At 35.5% G+C, this 17,916-nt stretch overlaps 1 protein-coding gene and 1 non-coding gene across 2 annotated transcripts in view; one reads left to right on the forward strand and one right to left on the reverse strand.

Annotated features, from left to right (window-relative positions):
• Nucleotides 1-17,916, reverse strand: part of LOC106669197 (probable G-protein coupled receptor CG31760) — a 437,919-nt gene that overhangs the window by 386,347 nt on the left and 33,656 nt on the right. The gene's annotated exons all lie outside the window — the stretch shown is intronic.
• Nucleotides 14,055-14,127, forward strand: Trnah-aug. Its single transcript has one exon. It is a non-coding gene; the product is annotated as a tRNA-His (tRNA).

The raw sequence follows: 17,916 nt of genomic DNA on the forward strand, positions 1-17,916 counted from the left end.
CGTACTTCTAAAAGCTATTCTAAAACCTTCTTGTTTAAAACTTTACTAACTTTTTCCGATAATTCACCAATGCATGGCAAACAACGGAAACCTAATGATTCATTTGTCGTGGAGTGGCTGAGTTCTATTGTTGATTCGTTTAAAGTTAATTTTTTTATTCTTTTAACTAGCAACCTATCAATAAATGATGCCCGTTGTTTTTTGCTAAGCTTTTAATATGTTTTAATAGTAATTTAATAATATTAAGTATTTACTAGTATAATATTTATTTGTGTTATAATTTCCGCGTTTCGCTCGTTCAAATTGAGCGCCATTAAAAAAATCAGCTGCTAATTGGAACGTCGCGTTGGCGGAGGTATCAGCGGGTTCGCTTTGGCAATTCATGCCGAGAGACGTGGTTGTAGAAGTCCTCCAAACTGATGATGAGATAAAAGGCTCGAAATCCGGATCGTTGCAAAACAACTTACTGTGAGTAGGAACTATCTTTTTAAAAAGGATTGAACACCACACTCACTCCAACATTTATCATTTCTAATAATAGAATCTTTCCAACTGATCCAAATCCAAATTTAAAAACAACATTTTACCCTATTCGATATAAAATCGTCATTCAAAACTATTTCAACATTTAAACTCTACGACGCGGAAAAAGTTTTAAACTTCATGGTAGATCTTTCCCCATTAGCGGAAAGATACCCTGTCGATTTCGCAACAATGCTACAAGAATTAGCTGATCTACACACAGATGCGGCAGAAGCAATTCTTTCTCCAGCAGCATACCCAATCACTAAAAAACAATTTCACATTGTTAACACTATATATCTTTTAAGAACACAAACAGACAATGAAACGTTACGAGAGTATACAAATAAGAAAATTTTAATTGCAAAAATTTTAGAAGAAGACAATGAATAAAATTTGTCAAATCAATAAGGAAAGGAATACATCCAAAATATCTGAAATAAACTCACTAAAAGAATTGTTTGAACGTATTTAGAAATGATTCTTGCTAATCATGCAATGAATCAAGATATTAAAGTTGCAAAAAATCCAAATGTGGAAAATAAAATCCCAGATGTTTCAGTTCATTTTTCAGAAGGATCGGCATCAGCAAATCCTCCAACGAGAATCAATTCGCACAGTCATATCAATAGGGATAAGGATTATTTCAAAAATAACTAAAGAACGCCGTACGTACAAAGACGATGACAACTATTTTATAATCTTCAACAGTCAACATGAGGTTCAAGAGTCCCTATGGCAAAAACAATTTCCGTCGACAGGGTAATTCCCAATGCTCAAAATATTTTCGATGACTTTCTTCAGCCTTTTTATTACAATTCCCATAGTAACATAAGAAACAAAACTTTTAACAAAAATAAAAATTACAACTTTAATAACTCTCAGATAGATAGTCATCCAGTAAATTTTTTTCAAAGATTTAAGAACAATAATTATTCTAATAACCCACATTCTAGCAACCACAAAACTTACTATAATAAAAATAAACATAAACCATTTAAATAAGAGGTAGGTCGGAACACATAATGGCCAAATGGGGCTAGATCGTTCTTTCATACACGATAGTGAGTACGCTCCAAATTTTGATCATTACCGTATTAACTCATATATTAATGAGTTATCAAATCGAAATGCTAAGCAAAATATATAAACTCAGAATCAGCAACAACACAGTTATCAAAAACCTTAAAAAGGGGGGGATAAAGATCTTTAAATGTCAATTCGAACAGTTTAAATAAATTTAAATACAAAGACAAAACTAAAAAAAAAAAAATAGGCTTCTTAAAAATAAATAAAATAATATAGATACCATAGCATTATTAGGTTCTGGTGCAAGGTTTAGTTCTATTAGTTATGAATTATTCCTTAAACTACTAAGAAAAGGAAAAATCGCGCAAATAAATTCTAATATTACCGATACAATTAATTCGATTGCGGGAAACAAAATTGAACCATTCCCCAAAATTCGTTTGCGTTTAAAAATTGAAGATTTAACATGGAAACAAGAATTTCTAGTTTTAAAAAATTTGCGAGTTCCCTGTATAATTTCCCAAAGTTTCCAAAATTTCTAATAAAAGCTTCCTAATTCTAAAGTCCTAAAGGTTTTTATTTTCATTTCTAAAATCAAAAATTAAATTCCTTCGTATCTATCAGCGCAAATCTTTTATTAAATAATACTATACAAGCGTCCAGTTTAAGTCATAACAATACCCAAAAGGATCCTCATAATTGAATAAATTACATTATAATTAAATACCTTTCAGTTTTAACTTCCGAATTAGTAAAATTAATGTAAATCATTTAGACAAAAATTAGTGATGAAAGTATTCATTATCCACCTTACCCTCTTAATCCTCTGCAACTTGAAGCTGTGAAGGAAATAATCAACGACCTCATTTCCAAAAAAGTAATTACTTAAATCTATAGCCCATGTGGATCGCTCGTCTTTTAAGTCCAAAATCCAAATAAAAAATAATTCAAGCTAGTAGTAAATTATCAAAAGATAAATAAAGTTATTAAATACGTAGATTACCTACTGTCAACTAAACACCCTGTATGTGACTTTCTAAGAGAACCCACCTACTTTTCTGTAATTGATTTAAACCAATTCCATCAAATTCCGTTGTCAACAGAGAGTGCAGAATTAACTTCCTTTACCGTTCCGTTTGGTAAATTTTAATACATTAGAGTTATTCACGATGTTCGTTAGATGTTAACTTGTGTTAACTCGAATCGAGAAATATCCAGGAAGAACGTCCCCTTTTTTCATACCATGTTAAATGTTAATTTTTCTGCAATGCTGGGCGTGGCGACTGGTAAAACCAAAAAAGCTATAACAATACTTTAAGGCTTGTTATTTGTTATGGTTTTGATTTGTGTTAAATTTAAGTTGCGAAAAGTTAGCCAGAAAGCCAAATTAATCAACTCTTTCATTCACAATGGTATCTATGCACTCGAAAAGTAATAACAAATGACACGCTTCAATTCGTGCCGACAGCTGATTATAAGAAACCGAATATTTTTATATCAGCTGTCATGCCGTGATAAGTAAATAATTGTCTAATCAGTTATAAAGTCTTATGAAAACCTAATATGACCGTACCATCGAAGTATTTATAAATTTACGGGATATAAAATTGTTGGCACTAAAATTCTACTTTATGACATCTTACTGTTTTGGAAATGGAGTATGTTTTTCTGTATAAAATAATTTGGAACTGTAACTTTTCCTTTAATTTGTTTATGATTGTCGTTTTTCATATATGCTAAACTCGTGTAATAATTAAATCTTCAAATACAAATATAAAACACTGTATGGAATCTAAAATTGAATCTAAAGCTCGGTTGACCCATTACCAATTCAGTGCCTTGTCAAAGATGACCCTCAGGTATCGGAGGACTGTGTCTGAGTACGAGAGTAGACAATTGGATATGTACAAGGAAGGGTAGCTGAGTGGACTCCGTTTTGTAAAAAGTATAGCGGCTGGTTTTTTTTTTTTGGGGGGGGGGGGATCGGTGAAACATGTTCACAGAGCCATCTGTTTACCTTATTCAGGGTGCTTTGTATTTCTGTTTGTAGAGAATTTATATTTTTCTCACTATAGTAGGTAACGAGATAGACCACATAAAGCTTTCCTTCACAGCAAGGTTCTACGCATTTCAAGGCTATTGTTGATTGTAACAAAAAATAATATAGGGTTTGGTATACTAGTTACTAGTTACTATCCCGTGGTCCCCCATTTTCCTAAATACAGCTATCCGTCAAATTCGATCGACATCTCACTCTGAAAACTCGGTCATTAAGAAAATTGCAGATAAATTGTAGCAAATTACCGTCTACCCCGAAACTTTGGACTATAATTTTACTTTTATTTTATGCTTTAATTTTTCTGTTTTAATATTATGTATAATATTGGTATTATGCTGATATTATTTATTCATTTAAAGCGTTAATTATATTAATTTTCAAATGTTACTCATTTTAGCTTGTTTTTTTAGTATTTTATGATCCGTGTTACTTGTTTTCGATCCACTTTTGGTGTTATCCATGTTTTTGGAGGCGGTGCACCATCGATATAATTGGAATTTGCTACATTGGTCTATCTCGTTTACCGGTAGGTCGTGTTATGTTTTATTGTAAATGGTTGTAGATTTATTTTCTGCGTGGAACCACGTCGAGATTGCATTTTTATTATCAGTTTGTTGTTAGGTAATGGCTTTGTTTGCCAGAGCATTTATTTTCTTACAACAAATTCTATGGCGTTATTGAGTTTGTTAATTGTAAACTCAGATTCTCAACGTAGTCTGCTTGAACATTTTGTTAATTTTGTATGACCACTTGTTGCTTGTTATTATCATTAATTAGATTGAATCCATTTAGTCTGTTTGTGAAAATAGTGTTAATGTCATTGTTTGTATGACTTTGCTTGAGATTAAGAGCTTGGGCGTTGCATTGAATGTTCCCGTTTTTTCAAAATGTTTTTTGCTTCAGTAAAAGAAAAAAAAATGTTTTCAGTGCGGCGTATTTTTTCAATTTCTTTTCGTCGCATGTATATAGGGCAGGACATGTCGTATGCCGTATGTGATTCAGCACAGTTTGTAAAATGTAGTGGATTCGTGCAGTTTGTGGTTTTGTGCGAATTGTCTCCAAATTTTCCACAGTTAATTGCTTTGTAAAAGTATTTGATGCGGCGATAGGGGAAACAGGAAAAGCATTGGAGAGGGTTGCGCACATACGTTCATACATTTACTCTTACGAAGTCTAATACTATTTCTTCTGGTAGTTATGATTAGGCTCGGGTAGGAACTTTCGCGTTTTTTACAGTTTTCCTTGTCATTTTTTGACACCCTGAGATTTCAATTCACTTTCAATTTCGGTAACTTCACAGGTTATAAGTTTTCTAACTAAAATAACTCCTCGTGAGAAATTGAGTGTTTTGTGAAGATTAAAAATAATCGATATTGTTTCATACGATTTAATATTTTGAAGGTTTTTTTTTTTTTTTGGCGTTATGAACTATGCACATTAGCCATGTGACAATTCTTATATGTGTGTTCAAATTGGGGGGGGGGGTTTATTGTGAAAAAAGGGCCAGAGGCGACGGTGGGAATCGAACCCACGACTGCGGCGTGAGAGTCTCTCATGCTAACCACTCGGCTACCGCGGTTGAACTGTATTCATAAATACATTTTTTCCCATTTATGCACTATTAACGTATGTAGGGTGGTGGAGAACTCAATATTCATAATAATTATCCATCACCCTCCACGCCAACATTCCGCTTATAAATTCACTCACCCTCAATATACACAAAAGGGAAAAGAAAATAATATGTATTAATATTATGTATATGCAAATAAACCGTCCTGTTTAAGCAGTTGTTAAGCAGGAGGCCCAAGATATTCGGTGCCAGTTTTGATCACCGCGATTATCATATCGGGCAAAACCTCTACTTGCTCTCTATATGCAACGAAAGGCAAATTTTTTCTTCTTAGCCCAAATATAAGTGCCAAGTGCCCAAATGACAACCAATCACTCCTTACTTGAAAACAAAAACAAAAAAGTTTAAGAATTAATCTTGCGAAGACATTGTAATGACATTGTTATGACAAGAATGATAAAAAATACATAAGACGAGGAAACATGAAGTTCAGTGATTCATTAATTTCCAACAGTTTTGGCATGCATTCTAATGGATTGAACATCAAACTAAACTTCACTTTCTCCGTATCGATTAATAATCAATTAATTTTATAAATAAAAATATAAAAAATAAACATACTGCTACAAGGGTAAAGTGGTATCCATTGTGAGCCATAAAGTTTCACGTTGAGTTTTCCTCAGTCAAATGAACCGTGTAACCTTTAAAATTAACAGAGTGAGAAATAGTTTAAATTGAATTTACATATTATAATGATATAAGAACTCCAGATGCTCTCTTTGAATTATACAACTTCATTAAAAGGCAACTCCTACAACGAAAGTGGTTTTGATCGTTAACAAAGCAATTTGATCAAGAAAATTTACAGCACATTAAAAAGATTAGACTCTCGAACCTTTCTTTTACAAGGTGGTATAAATTTGATTATTTTGTACTTTGTTAGAACTTTTAGGGTGGATTTATATCTAGTGTAGACACTTGCTCGTAGATTTATCGTACCCAACTAAGTTCGCCTAGTACCGTTTGTTTAAAATTAGGATTTGTCTTATTTGTAGTTTTTTTTGTTGCTGATCATTTTGGCCGGTCCAATTTTGCTGGTTTGTCAGACGATAATTAGCTTTTTAAATTAGCATCTTCAGTGTGTCTATAATTTCTCTGAAGCCTAGTGTTTCTTTTTGTTTTTTTTAAGGTCATGAAAACTGGGGTGGGTAAGTTCTCTTTGTTTGTCGCTTCCCTCACGACCTCATCAAAGAGACTTGACTTTATTGAAGTCACTCTTTAAAGTGTTACATGTATCTTTTCCCCGAGTTTACATTAAATGTCAATGAAATTAAGTCTGGAGTTGAAATATAAATACATATGAAACGAGATGTAATAGTGCTCCGCCGCCACTTCCCCTGTGAATAGCAAATGTAATTATGTACATGTAAATTGTGTTAAAATAATCCCTATTTTATTCTAGTCTAGATGTAGTACTTTTTTGCTCACGAACAATCCATCCGAAGTGGGTGAAAAACCAATTGAAATTATTATCTACCGAAGTTTCAACCTATTTTAAGGTCATCATTATAAGGATAAAACAATCTTCAAGATGTCTACAAATTGATATAATTAAGTTTTTAATAAATATTTTCAAATTTCTTGGAAGTCAGACTTTGAGGGATTACTTAAAAATATATTGCAATAGTGGACAGAAATAAAAACAAACTTCCGGAGATCCAGATGGGATTTAGAAGTCGATTGTCTATTATGGAAGCATGTGGTAATCAAGTGATCGATATTCATTCAACCCTTAACTCGAATCTTACCACATTAGCTTTCCTCATAGGCATTAAAGGAGCGTATGATTAAGCCAACTATTGAATACTATATGAGAAACTGGCACGGCTTGGAATACCGAAGAATTTTATCAACAAAGTCATTAAATCCTTATTAATTAATCTTTAAGTAAGGTATTGGTTGTGATAAAAAAGTCATTGTCACGAGCGGGATTCGAACCCACGATCTTCGGCTTGATACGCCGCTGCTCAATCACATGAGCTAATAATACCAAATATACCAAATGGAAGAACTTTAAATTTAAAGGATCCAAAAGGTGTAATAAACGTAGTCAAGTCCTGTGAGGATGGATCAAGTTGAATTTGACAGAACTCATGATTTGCGTCCAACTTGGAAAACACAGTTGCGCCTGCAAGCTAAGAAAATAAATTATACGTTTTACCCATTAATTCAGTCGGGTTAAGGTGGCTATTCACGATCGCTCCAAATGGAACCGCGCCAAGCCGTGTAGTTCCATTTGGAGTGCCTGAAATTTGAGGGGGCATTCACGACCGCTCCACAGCCAGTCGCTCCGAACGTCAACCAGTGAATTACCTTCTCAAAATGGATGACGATCTCTTGTGCTACGCTTCTGTTCATTTATATATTAAAAGCAAAAAATCGAAGAGGAAATGGTGTAAGAAGTGGCTCCTGAACAGAAGCCATAATACCCACATCAATTTGATGAAAGATCTTTCCCTTGAACCCGCCGATTGGAGGAACTATTTAAGGATGGATGAAACGTCTTATTTATTCATTATATTTAGTGTTCTATTGACCAAATTAATTCTTTCAATTAATTAATCTTTTTTGTAAGTTTTTGGTTGAAATGAAAAAGCTAGTGCCACTTGAGCTATCGTGACTTCGATCCATCCACTCGGACACCAACTTCCCATCTCAACCCCACCTTTTGAATTTTTCCTCCTTTTTGCCATTTAAAAAAATAATTACATAATATTTATACATTTATATATAATATGTATATATTTTATATATATATATATATATATATATATATATATACATATGAAATACATCAGCCCGTCCCCCCGCGCGTAGTCTCTTGATTCCCGACATTAAGTTTTGTACTCTTCTTCCTTGATGTGTCAGATTTTCATTTATGTCCAGGTGATGGGTCCGGTCCACGGGGCCGATCTCGTTTCGAGTACGGAACGCCACGCGCTCTCAAGCTGTGTCAACTCGTGCTTGATGCGCACTCTCCTCCCTTCGAGGATTTCCGCCCTCGCAGGATCTTTTTTGTACATTGACTGGACCCGGGCGTATTCCCTCCTTCTCATTTGCTTTTTGTTCGGGATACGGCGGTTTCTCCCTGGGTCCAGTTTCGGGGTCGTATTTATAGTTCTCACTACGGGTGGAAAGATGTTCGGAACCAAGCTCCTAGGTCCTCCACCCTCGCTACACCATCCATACAGAATCTGGATGCTATGGTCCTTAATTCAATCGCATTATGCGACTCAACGCCTGATGCCGCTTCCACTGCAGCCTCAATGGCTTCTTTGTTTGCCGCAGAGATACTCGATCCGTTAGGTTCGTTGCTCTGCGGTGCGCAAATGGTCTGAACCCTCTGTTGGGCAAGAATCTCCTTGTATTTTGCATTCTTGTTCCTGAGTTCCTTGAGAGCTTCAAGAGACCTTCCAGGAATCATCGGCAACAGCTTCTGGTTCATGTGACGGACTCCTTCACGTTCGGCCGCTACATAGGCCGCGGCACGGATCCTCATTTCTTCCTCGGTCCACCTCGGTCTAGATGTCCTGACTGTGACACTCGCATTGGCCTCCACAGGGTGGGCTCTTCTCTTGTGCACTCCAAGGCCCGTCGCTGTGGTGAAGATTCTATCGCAAGTGACGCAGACGAACGATGACGGTCCGGCAACGCTTCCGCTGGTGCTCGGAACAGGTTCCTCATCGGTGGATGGGGCTTTATTTGTTTGTCTTTCCTTTTGATTTTTCGTGCCTGTTTTTATGTCGGGGAATGGGGTTGGCAGCCTCAGACCCCCTTAAAGCCTTCGCCATTGGTTGCCCCCACACGCCATATTGGGCTGGTCGGTAGGCGCTTGCAAGGGCTGCTCCCTTGTGTGGGCCCCCGTTAGGGGTTGCTAGAGATGTATAATCTACGTTAGTGTCCTTCTTTGTCGGGTAGCGACTCCGTCACCATCTCGGAGAGGAACAGCACACCCTGTTCCTTCTCTTAGGACCATAGTTCCTCTAGCCGACATTGCCCCGTTAGTTATGCCATCACACGCAATCTTCCATCCGATCAAGCCGTGTATACATTTCGATCGGAAAAAAAGATAGCGCGGGGTAAGCCGGCGGTACGACGAGGAGGTGGGGTTGTCTGAATCGAGAGAGGCTAAGTCATCGAAGATGATGTGTTCGCGTCTCGACCCATCCTCCACTATTGGACTCTCTTACTTCTGATCTCTATAATACTTTAGACCTCTATTAAGAGAGTCATAGTTACTCCCGCCCGGTTGCACGTACAATGTACTGGGCCTGTTCGAATCGTTATGATTGGGTGGCATACCAGCTGTAACACTGGAATTACTACACTACTCTTTACAGTTTTGTGGAACGTTTTGTTGCTCCCATATTTCATAGCGTATAGTGCTTATATCTGCAGTGATACACTACTGACTTAAGGGCTAACAAATTGTACAGCTGCAAGTTGTTTCTTAACAATTCAGTAATTTATTCTAAAAGTTCTGGATTCGATTTAAATTCAAAAGTTTGCTGATAACACTTTCTTTCCTTGCTTGGTCAGGCCATTAGGTAGGCGTATTCTGCCATCTTGCAGAATCTTTTTCAAGCCGTAATACACAATTGATTTATAGATGATGAATTGATTTTTTTTAACTTTTTAAAACTTGTATTGAAAAATCTTCAAGGTGATCTGCAACAATTTTTTGTAACACTTTGAATAAGATCTCTTTCGGGGATCCAAAAAGTGAAAAATATATGTCTTATTACATGTAAAAAAAATGGTTTTTTTTTTGGTAAAGAAACTTTATTATTGTTACTATCTTGATGTTACTGTGCAATCGGTCGCTTTGAAAGTGCCGGGAGATTGTCTCTTGAACGATTATTTTTATTTATAAATGGAATATTTTTATAGGAACAATAAAGTTTGGCTGTCTAATGATGTAGAAGCTAAATGACCCACTATTGACATCTTCAAATGAAGGACTTCATCCAAAGAATACATGCCAATTCCTAGTTGGTGCGTTTAGAGAGGAATCTTGTCTCCTGGGAGCGGAGTGGTCAATTCTATTCAAATTCAGTTCCCAATTTGACCATCTAAACCCAGAGCAATCATGGAATCAAATAAAATAATTATGAATTAGTAAATAAACCTATTTTCATTAAAATTCAAAGGTTATTAAATTGGTGAAATGATTTATTATTTTGGGATGAAAAGCTTGTCAACATTTTTATAACGACTTGGCATTATCATAAGTTTTATTATCTCCAATTTTTTCAACTTTTTTTTAAATTGTAAAAATAAATAAGAAATTTGGGGATTACGATAACCAAGTGGTTAGGGTGGCAGACTCTGGCAGCTCGTACATCTCGCGGCCGTGGGTTCGATTCCCATAGACGCTCTTGTAATTTGTGACTGTTCACCCTCCGACGAAAAATTCTTTTGATTGTCAAATAATCTACATAGGTTAATGGGGTAGAAATAATGTTTGTAAGAAACATAATATGAGATAAACTGCACGCATTACACTAGTTGTCGACCTAACGGAGATTTGGGGTATATAAACTGGAAGAACTAACCGCTCCAGTAGATTCGAATTTTGCAGGATTTTTGCCCAATCCTATATTACTATATATACTATATTTTTTATTTATAAAAGTATATTTAGAAAAGAAAACAAAATATTACCTTTTTTTACAAAATAACAAAATAATACTTGTAATGGCATGATCTAGTCGTCTGCCAGTTGACCCTTACATATTTACATTCAAATAAAACTTAAATTAACATACAAATTATAAACTTAACATAAAATTATCTCTGCAATTCAGCGCATCTATAATATATCTATACAAACTAAACCAATCTTTCCCATTTAAAAGTTCTATATATTCACGGAATGTCAAACGACATCTGTGGAACCAAATTAACCTAACGTTCTCCAAAGTTGGACAAACTGCCAAAAAACGAAACAAATCTTCCACCGTTTTTAGTTTACATATATAGTATGCTTGGTCTCTTTCCTCCAGCCAAGGCTTAAAATTTAAATATATTAATGGACCTCTCGCGCGAAAAACAACCTTGATCAAATTCCAGTTGTATTCCTGATACAAGTAATTGTTGTCTCCAAGATCGAAGTTCAATTTCTTGTATATTAAATGGTATGTAGAACATTGCACTTTTCTTAATCATTCTTCTTTATGATGAGTTTCTACTGCTGCAATAATTGTACTGCCCAAATTTTGAAATCTTTCGCATCTGTAAAATTTATACGAGAACTACAGTTCAGTCCGGAAGACAACACTTCCAATTCTTTAAACCAAAAAATGTTTTTTTTTATTATCTCCTGAGCAAGGAGGTAGGGCAAACGATCTTGTTACAGACCCAAAACCCGCTGTATACAATTTAAATGACTCCTTAACGTATACACAGCAAAGGTCTAAAGCCTAATTCCAAATAAAGGAAATAACTTGGTGTATAATAGGGAGCGCCAAACAACTTCTTAATAAAAAAGCAAAGAAGTTTTTCTACCACTGATGGTAGCCCCATACTTGTGACGCATAACACATCACAGCCCTAGAGACGGAATTAAAAACTTTAAATTTACTTTTTAGAGGAACATCTCCTCTATTGAGAATACCGTAATCCTTGTTTAGCAACCCTAAGTTTATTGGCCAAATGCATATTGAGGAAAGTAGAGGAGTCAACGTTACACCTAAATATTTGTACTCTTTTACTACCTGTATTCTTTCATTTTCTAAAAACCATCGTTCATTCTTTGATGGCCTACCGCCATTTCTAAACACCATAATCTTAGTTTTATTCAAATTTACTGACAAATTCCACATTCGGCAGTATTCTCCCAACCTGTTTAACATCTTTTGAAGTTGAACCGGTTCAGTACTCATCAAAACCACATCATCTGCATACATTAAACAGTTTACATTTGATGCTCCGACAAACAGACCACCACCCAAAAACTCGGGTAAATCGTTAATAAACAGCGAGAACAGAAGAGGGGAAAGCAGACAGCCCGCCTTACACCTACTTTCAAAGGTACTTGTGACCTCTCCCGTACACCACACAGCACTCTCTGTCCCGCTATACAACGACTTTAATACCTCGATAAACTTACTGGAGATCCCATAATTATACAGTTTATAGAAAATGGCCATTCTGCTTGGCGATTCGAACGCCGACTTAAAGCAGCAGTAAACGTTTCTACGTTTTACAGATAATTTCAATTTTATAATGTTAGTTAAACTAAAAATATTATCCACAGCGGAATATTTTTTCCGAAATCCTGCCTGGCTCTCTACCAAGATATTATTTAAATTACACCATTATTCTAATCTATTCAGTAGTATCCCCCGTAAATATCTTAGAAATAGTGTCAGTAAAGGATATTCCTCTATAATTACTGATAGTATTCACTTCACCTTGCTTAAATAAAGGAAAAATGATAGATTTTTGAATGATGATGGTACTAAACCTTTTTCAAAAATTAAATTAAAATTATCCAATAGTTTTTTTAGGAAGTTACGTGGGCTGTTTTTAAAAAATTCATACGGAATTCTGTCTAAACCCGAGGCCTTATTATGTTTAGCTTTCCCTAATACAATTTGAAGTTCATTGAATGATATTTTTGCGTCCAGTTTCACATCAACTATATAAGGAGGTGCGAACATAATACTTTTTAATTCCGTTGTGGGATTGAGAAGAAGAGAGAAGTATTTTACCCATTCTCGCCCCTCTATAACAGAACTGCACAAAAATTTCCTTCTGACAAGTTGGCCCACCAAATTCCAAAAGCCCCCAGAATCTTTAACAAATTTAAAATTGTTACAAATATTACTATAGTACTGTCTTTTATTAACTCCACAGATAATTTTATATTTTATATTACCCTTCACATATAATTTTCTATTGTAATCCGTACTGTACCTTCTAAAGATATTTAACCATTTAAATGAACATTTACGTAACATTTCGCACTCCCTATCGAACCAAACCTCTTTATTCTGCCTACCCCCATTTTTTACTTCATAACGTTTTTATATATTACCATCATATGCCGACATTTTTATCAAATTCAGTAGTACAGATAAATCGTTTTCTGGTTATATATACTATATATCCTATATAAACTGTATGAAAATTGAAACACCAATTACATTGTGAAACCGGGTAAAACAAGTAGCAGCACTTACCAAGTTCTTAATAAGCTTGTTGATACATTTTTTGTTCAATTTCCGACGAAATTGATCGAAAATGGTTAAGATAATTATAAATTGGGTGCAGTATTTAATTAATTTAAGCTTAATTAAATAATCGATCTTAGCTTGCAGCTTTATGAATTGAAGCCCTTCAATACTGTTAAATATATTGTGCAGTTAAGCCAAGGGGCAGTTATGATTCTACTTTTGCCTTACTTCTGCTTCACGACATTTGAAAAATGGCAAAAGGAGGGAAAACTCATAAGGTGGGGTTGAGATGGGGAGTTGATGTCCGAGTGGATCCAGGTCACGATAGCTCAGGTGGTAGAGCAGCGGCGTATCTAGCCGAAGGTCGTGGGTTCGAATCCCTCTCGTGCCATTAGCTTTTTTTCATCTCAACTAAAAACCTTAATTAATTGTAATGATTAATTGGTCAAGCGGACCACGAAATTAGTTAATTTAATGAATTAATTGAAGTACACTTCACTAAAGCTCTCCGTCGCCATTTCAATTGTCGTCGAGAATCCAAACCGATTACACGACATTTGAAAAATGGCAAAAGGAGGGAAAACTCATAAGGGGGGGTTGAGATGGGGAGTTGATGTCCGAGTGGATCGAGGTCACGATAGCTCAGGTGGTAGAGCAGCGGCGTATGTAGCCGAAGATCGTGGGTTCGAATCCCGCTCGTGCCATTAGCTTTTTTTCATCTCAACTAAAAACCTTAATTAATTGTAATGTATTAATTGGTCAAGCGGACCACGAAATTAGTGAATCTAGAATATAATGCATCTGTAATTGAGTTGGCTGTAAAACATAAGGGACCATTATTGGAGGTTTCCCTGTAATATGTCCAAAAGTAATTTAGTATTAAATAAATATAAAAGTCATAAAATGTTCCCATGTTCTATTAAAAATTATATCTGTGAAAAGCGGTACTCTAACACAATGGTACACAACTAATAAACGAAATATTTTTGAATCCAATACAAAACATTTCGAAAAGTATGTTTAGGGTCTCGGAACTGCTGTGTTCGCCTTCGCGAAAGCTCTTGCAAGGACAAAAATATCGGACTTTTTATCTTCATTCTAATAAATCTTATGGTTTAGTTTGATAGATTTGGAAACGCATAGCTCAGTGATGAGGGATAATATTTAAGAAAGATAATCTTCGGTATGATCATTTTTGTTTCCACTAGTCTGGACAAAATTGCCATCATCTGTCCATGGTTGAAATAGGAAATTTAGCCCTTTCGCAGATGTTCTTTCCAAGCGCAGCCACTTCGTAAGCCTGTTGCTCGGCTTCTCGGGCCACCCTGTTAGGAACGTTTAAATAGATTTGCCGACCTAAGCCGATTCACTGACCAGTTCACTGCCTAAACCATTTCGTCCGGGTTGGGGTCTTATTAAAACAACCTTCTCGTTTCATCCGCTCGCCGAGTTTATCCCTCACGGTCATCTTAATCCCCTTCGCATTTTGGAACTATCCGTGACATCTAGGGAGATTGAAGACGGCCGACGTGATGAATTCTAATATCACTGGCTAGACGTTTAATTACCATTGGCAGTTGGACATAACAGTTTCAGAAACTCGCAATGTTTAATCAGACAGTTTACTTATTTAATAGATAACCTCAATAACCATGTTTGCAATGGTCATAATGAAGCGATTTCGCGTAAAAGAGTTTGTCTGCAGATAAATCATTATTTTGTAAAACATTTCCTGTATTGAGTAACCCGCCCGAAGAATATCGAATACTTTGTAGTGATTTTAAGACATCTGGAGAGAACAAGTAAGTTATTAATTGAGCTGGTTCGACCTCGTCCCGAAGAATATCAGAATTCTGGGGGAACGTGACCTGACTTTTATGTTTTTACCAGGTGTTTATGTTAATTTACTAGGGGTTGTTTAACCCCGTCCCTAATCAGTGAGAAATTCCACCATGAAGAACAAACAACAGAGAACTCACCGCACAACAACAGTGACAATATAAACACAGACAATCAACTAGTGGACAAAAAACACAATTGATGGGAAGTACTTGCATTTTTCATAATTATATTCAACTTTGTAAAAATTAAACAAAAAATGTTAAAATATTTTTTATAAGCAAAACCAAAGTAAGAAAAGTACGGTATGTTAACATTGTCATTTTTTGATCTATTTAAACTCCGATTGCATCATGGTTTTTGCGTGAAAAAATAAAATGATGCGTCAGAATGTATAGGGTCGCATTTGAAATTTTTAAGTTGAACTGAGCCTCAGGTATCTCTTGGACAGAAAAGCTAAATAATTGAAACTAGACTAAAAAATATTAAACACGTATTTTTTGGTTTTTTGATAGCGTCATTGGTTCAAGAGAATTTCTCAAACCCGGGTCTTCACGTTGGCAAACTTTAGGCCTACACGCAATCTTAGCAGTAGTGCTAGAAGACAGAAATGCAAGCTCCCCAACCGAATAAATATTTCGGAACTGACCAATACAAATCCGGACATTGATGTGGCATCAATATTAGCAAACCCACCGGACGATAGTGAGATAGAGATGTTTGAAGAGGAAACTGATGAACAGACGGTACATATGAATTTCCAAAAGAACGTAGAAATTGAGGTACACTGGTTAAAGGTCCAATAAATTATTGTAAAATCCAAATCATAATGTAGCTTGTACACTTTCAACCAAAAAAAGGTCAAAATAATAAAATTGTTCGAGAATGAAAAAAGGTTAATAGTAGAAATTTCAAAAAACATCCACGATTAAATGGGTTGATAGAACGACTACATTCCACAATCTTAGCACACGTACGACTATTCAAAAATAGAGAAGAATTCAATGATTAGAACATGGAAGACAAACTTAATTATGCTATATTGGCCTATAACAACACGACACATTCTGCCACAAAACACACACCACTTGAAATGCACACTGGCCACATAAATAGTGAATACTTATTAGACATAAATATAGACGAAGTATTATTTAACGACATCATAGCAAAAAACAGAGAACGAACTAATTTATTAAATGAAAATAATTAGGGAATTAAGTCAAATGAACAAAGGAAATTCTTTTAAAAAACTTTCTTTTTAAACGAAATCACATTTTAAATGAACTACACTTTCTTGACGAAAATTATCGCACGATACTATTGTACATAGAACAAGATAACAAACGAAACTAGTATTTTAACCAATTGAGCCACTCTAACTAGCTACTGTAAAATAAACAACCACACTAGAGAAATTATTACGGATAATTTAGAAATTTATGAACTCTCAAGGGGATATGATCAAACATAGATTTAAGAGAGAAATTGTAAATGGCCTCGGAACAGTAATTAAAATCATAACCGGTAACATATTTAACAACGACAAAGAAAAAATTATTAAACGTTAGAATATCATGACATGTAATGAATATCTGGAAACCTTCTCTACAGGAGAAAGTTTAAAAATCATCGACCAGGACATCACTAAGGATAAACTACTACTCTTCATTACACCCAACAACAGCCAAATAATATATCGAGGGTAAAAACTAAAGCAGGAATCTTGATCTTCTGGCCAACCAAATATCTTGGCAAACGCTGATTTAGATTTCCGTATCACCCACATGTCGAAATTCAAAGTATCTCTTCAGCAACTTAATCTCCAAACCACCCAGCGTCATCGTAGATGGTGAAAACAACGTTTTATTAACTGCAGAGTTCCAGTAATTTGGCATTCATCATAAGTTTTGTGACTTTAATCATCATCTTGGCTTTGACAGGAATCAAGAAGATGACAACGGACCTCACCGGGCCACCCGAGGACGAAATCCTCTAAATTCAAATATTTCCAGGGAAATTCCCGAACTAGGGGTGGAGGATTTACATTCTCAACTGTTGCTGTTGTCATTAGAAGATCCCGCAGGCCCAGGAACTCAACAGAGGCTATATAGACCTGTCCCTCCTTTCTCAGTCAGAGTTTGAGTCGTATCCTTCCTCATAATATTTTAATAATATATAATATTATTAATCCTCGTCATAATATTTTATGTAATTTTTATTGTAAAGTTTAATCAAATATAAAGTTTTTCAAAAACCAGTTTCGTTAGATCAAATATGTAGATATATACACAATTTTATTAAAATAACCGGCAATAATTTCAGCTTCGGCTATTTACAGTAAATTGCCGGCAGGCCTGAATGACCCACACCAGATGTAGTCGGGGGCAGACCTCGGTCATATCCGTCCTGTACTGAACGCATGCAGTTCCAAACCCATTCACGCTCACACTCATTATCAAATAAATTCTTTCCCATTTACATCCCATTCGCTCAATTGGGTGAAGAACTCGATGATCTTCCATCATCCTTTCATATGTGCATATTAAAATATATATAAATATAGTAGTAATAGTAATAAATATTGCATATTACTATCCTAACTGAGGATCGATGGGGGTCTCGGTATTCCGCGATTCTCAACACACGCCAGG

Source organism: Cimex lectularius, unplaced genomic scaffold, assembly GCF_000648675.2.
Source record: "Cimex lectularius strain Harlan isolate CLEC.00 unplaced genomic scaffold, Clec_2.1 scaffold28, whole genome shotgun sequence".
In the NCBI taxonomy this organism is placed as follows: Eukaryota; Metazoa; Arthropoda; class Insecta; order Hemiptera; family Cimicidae; genus Cimex; species Cimex lectularius.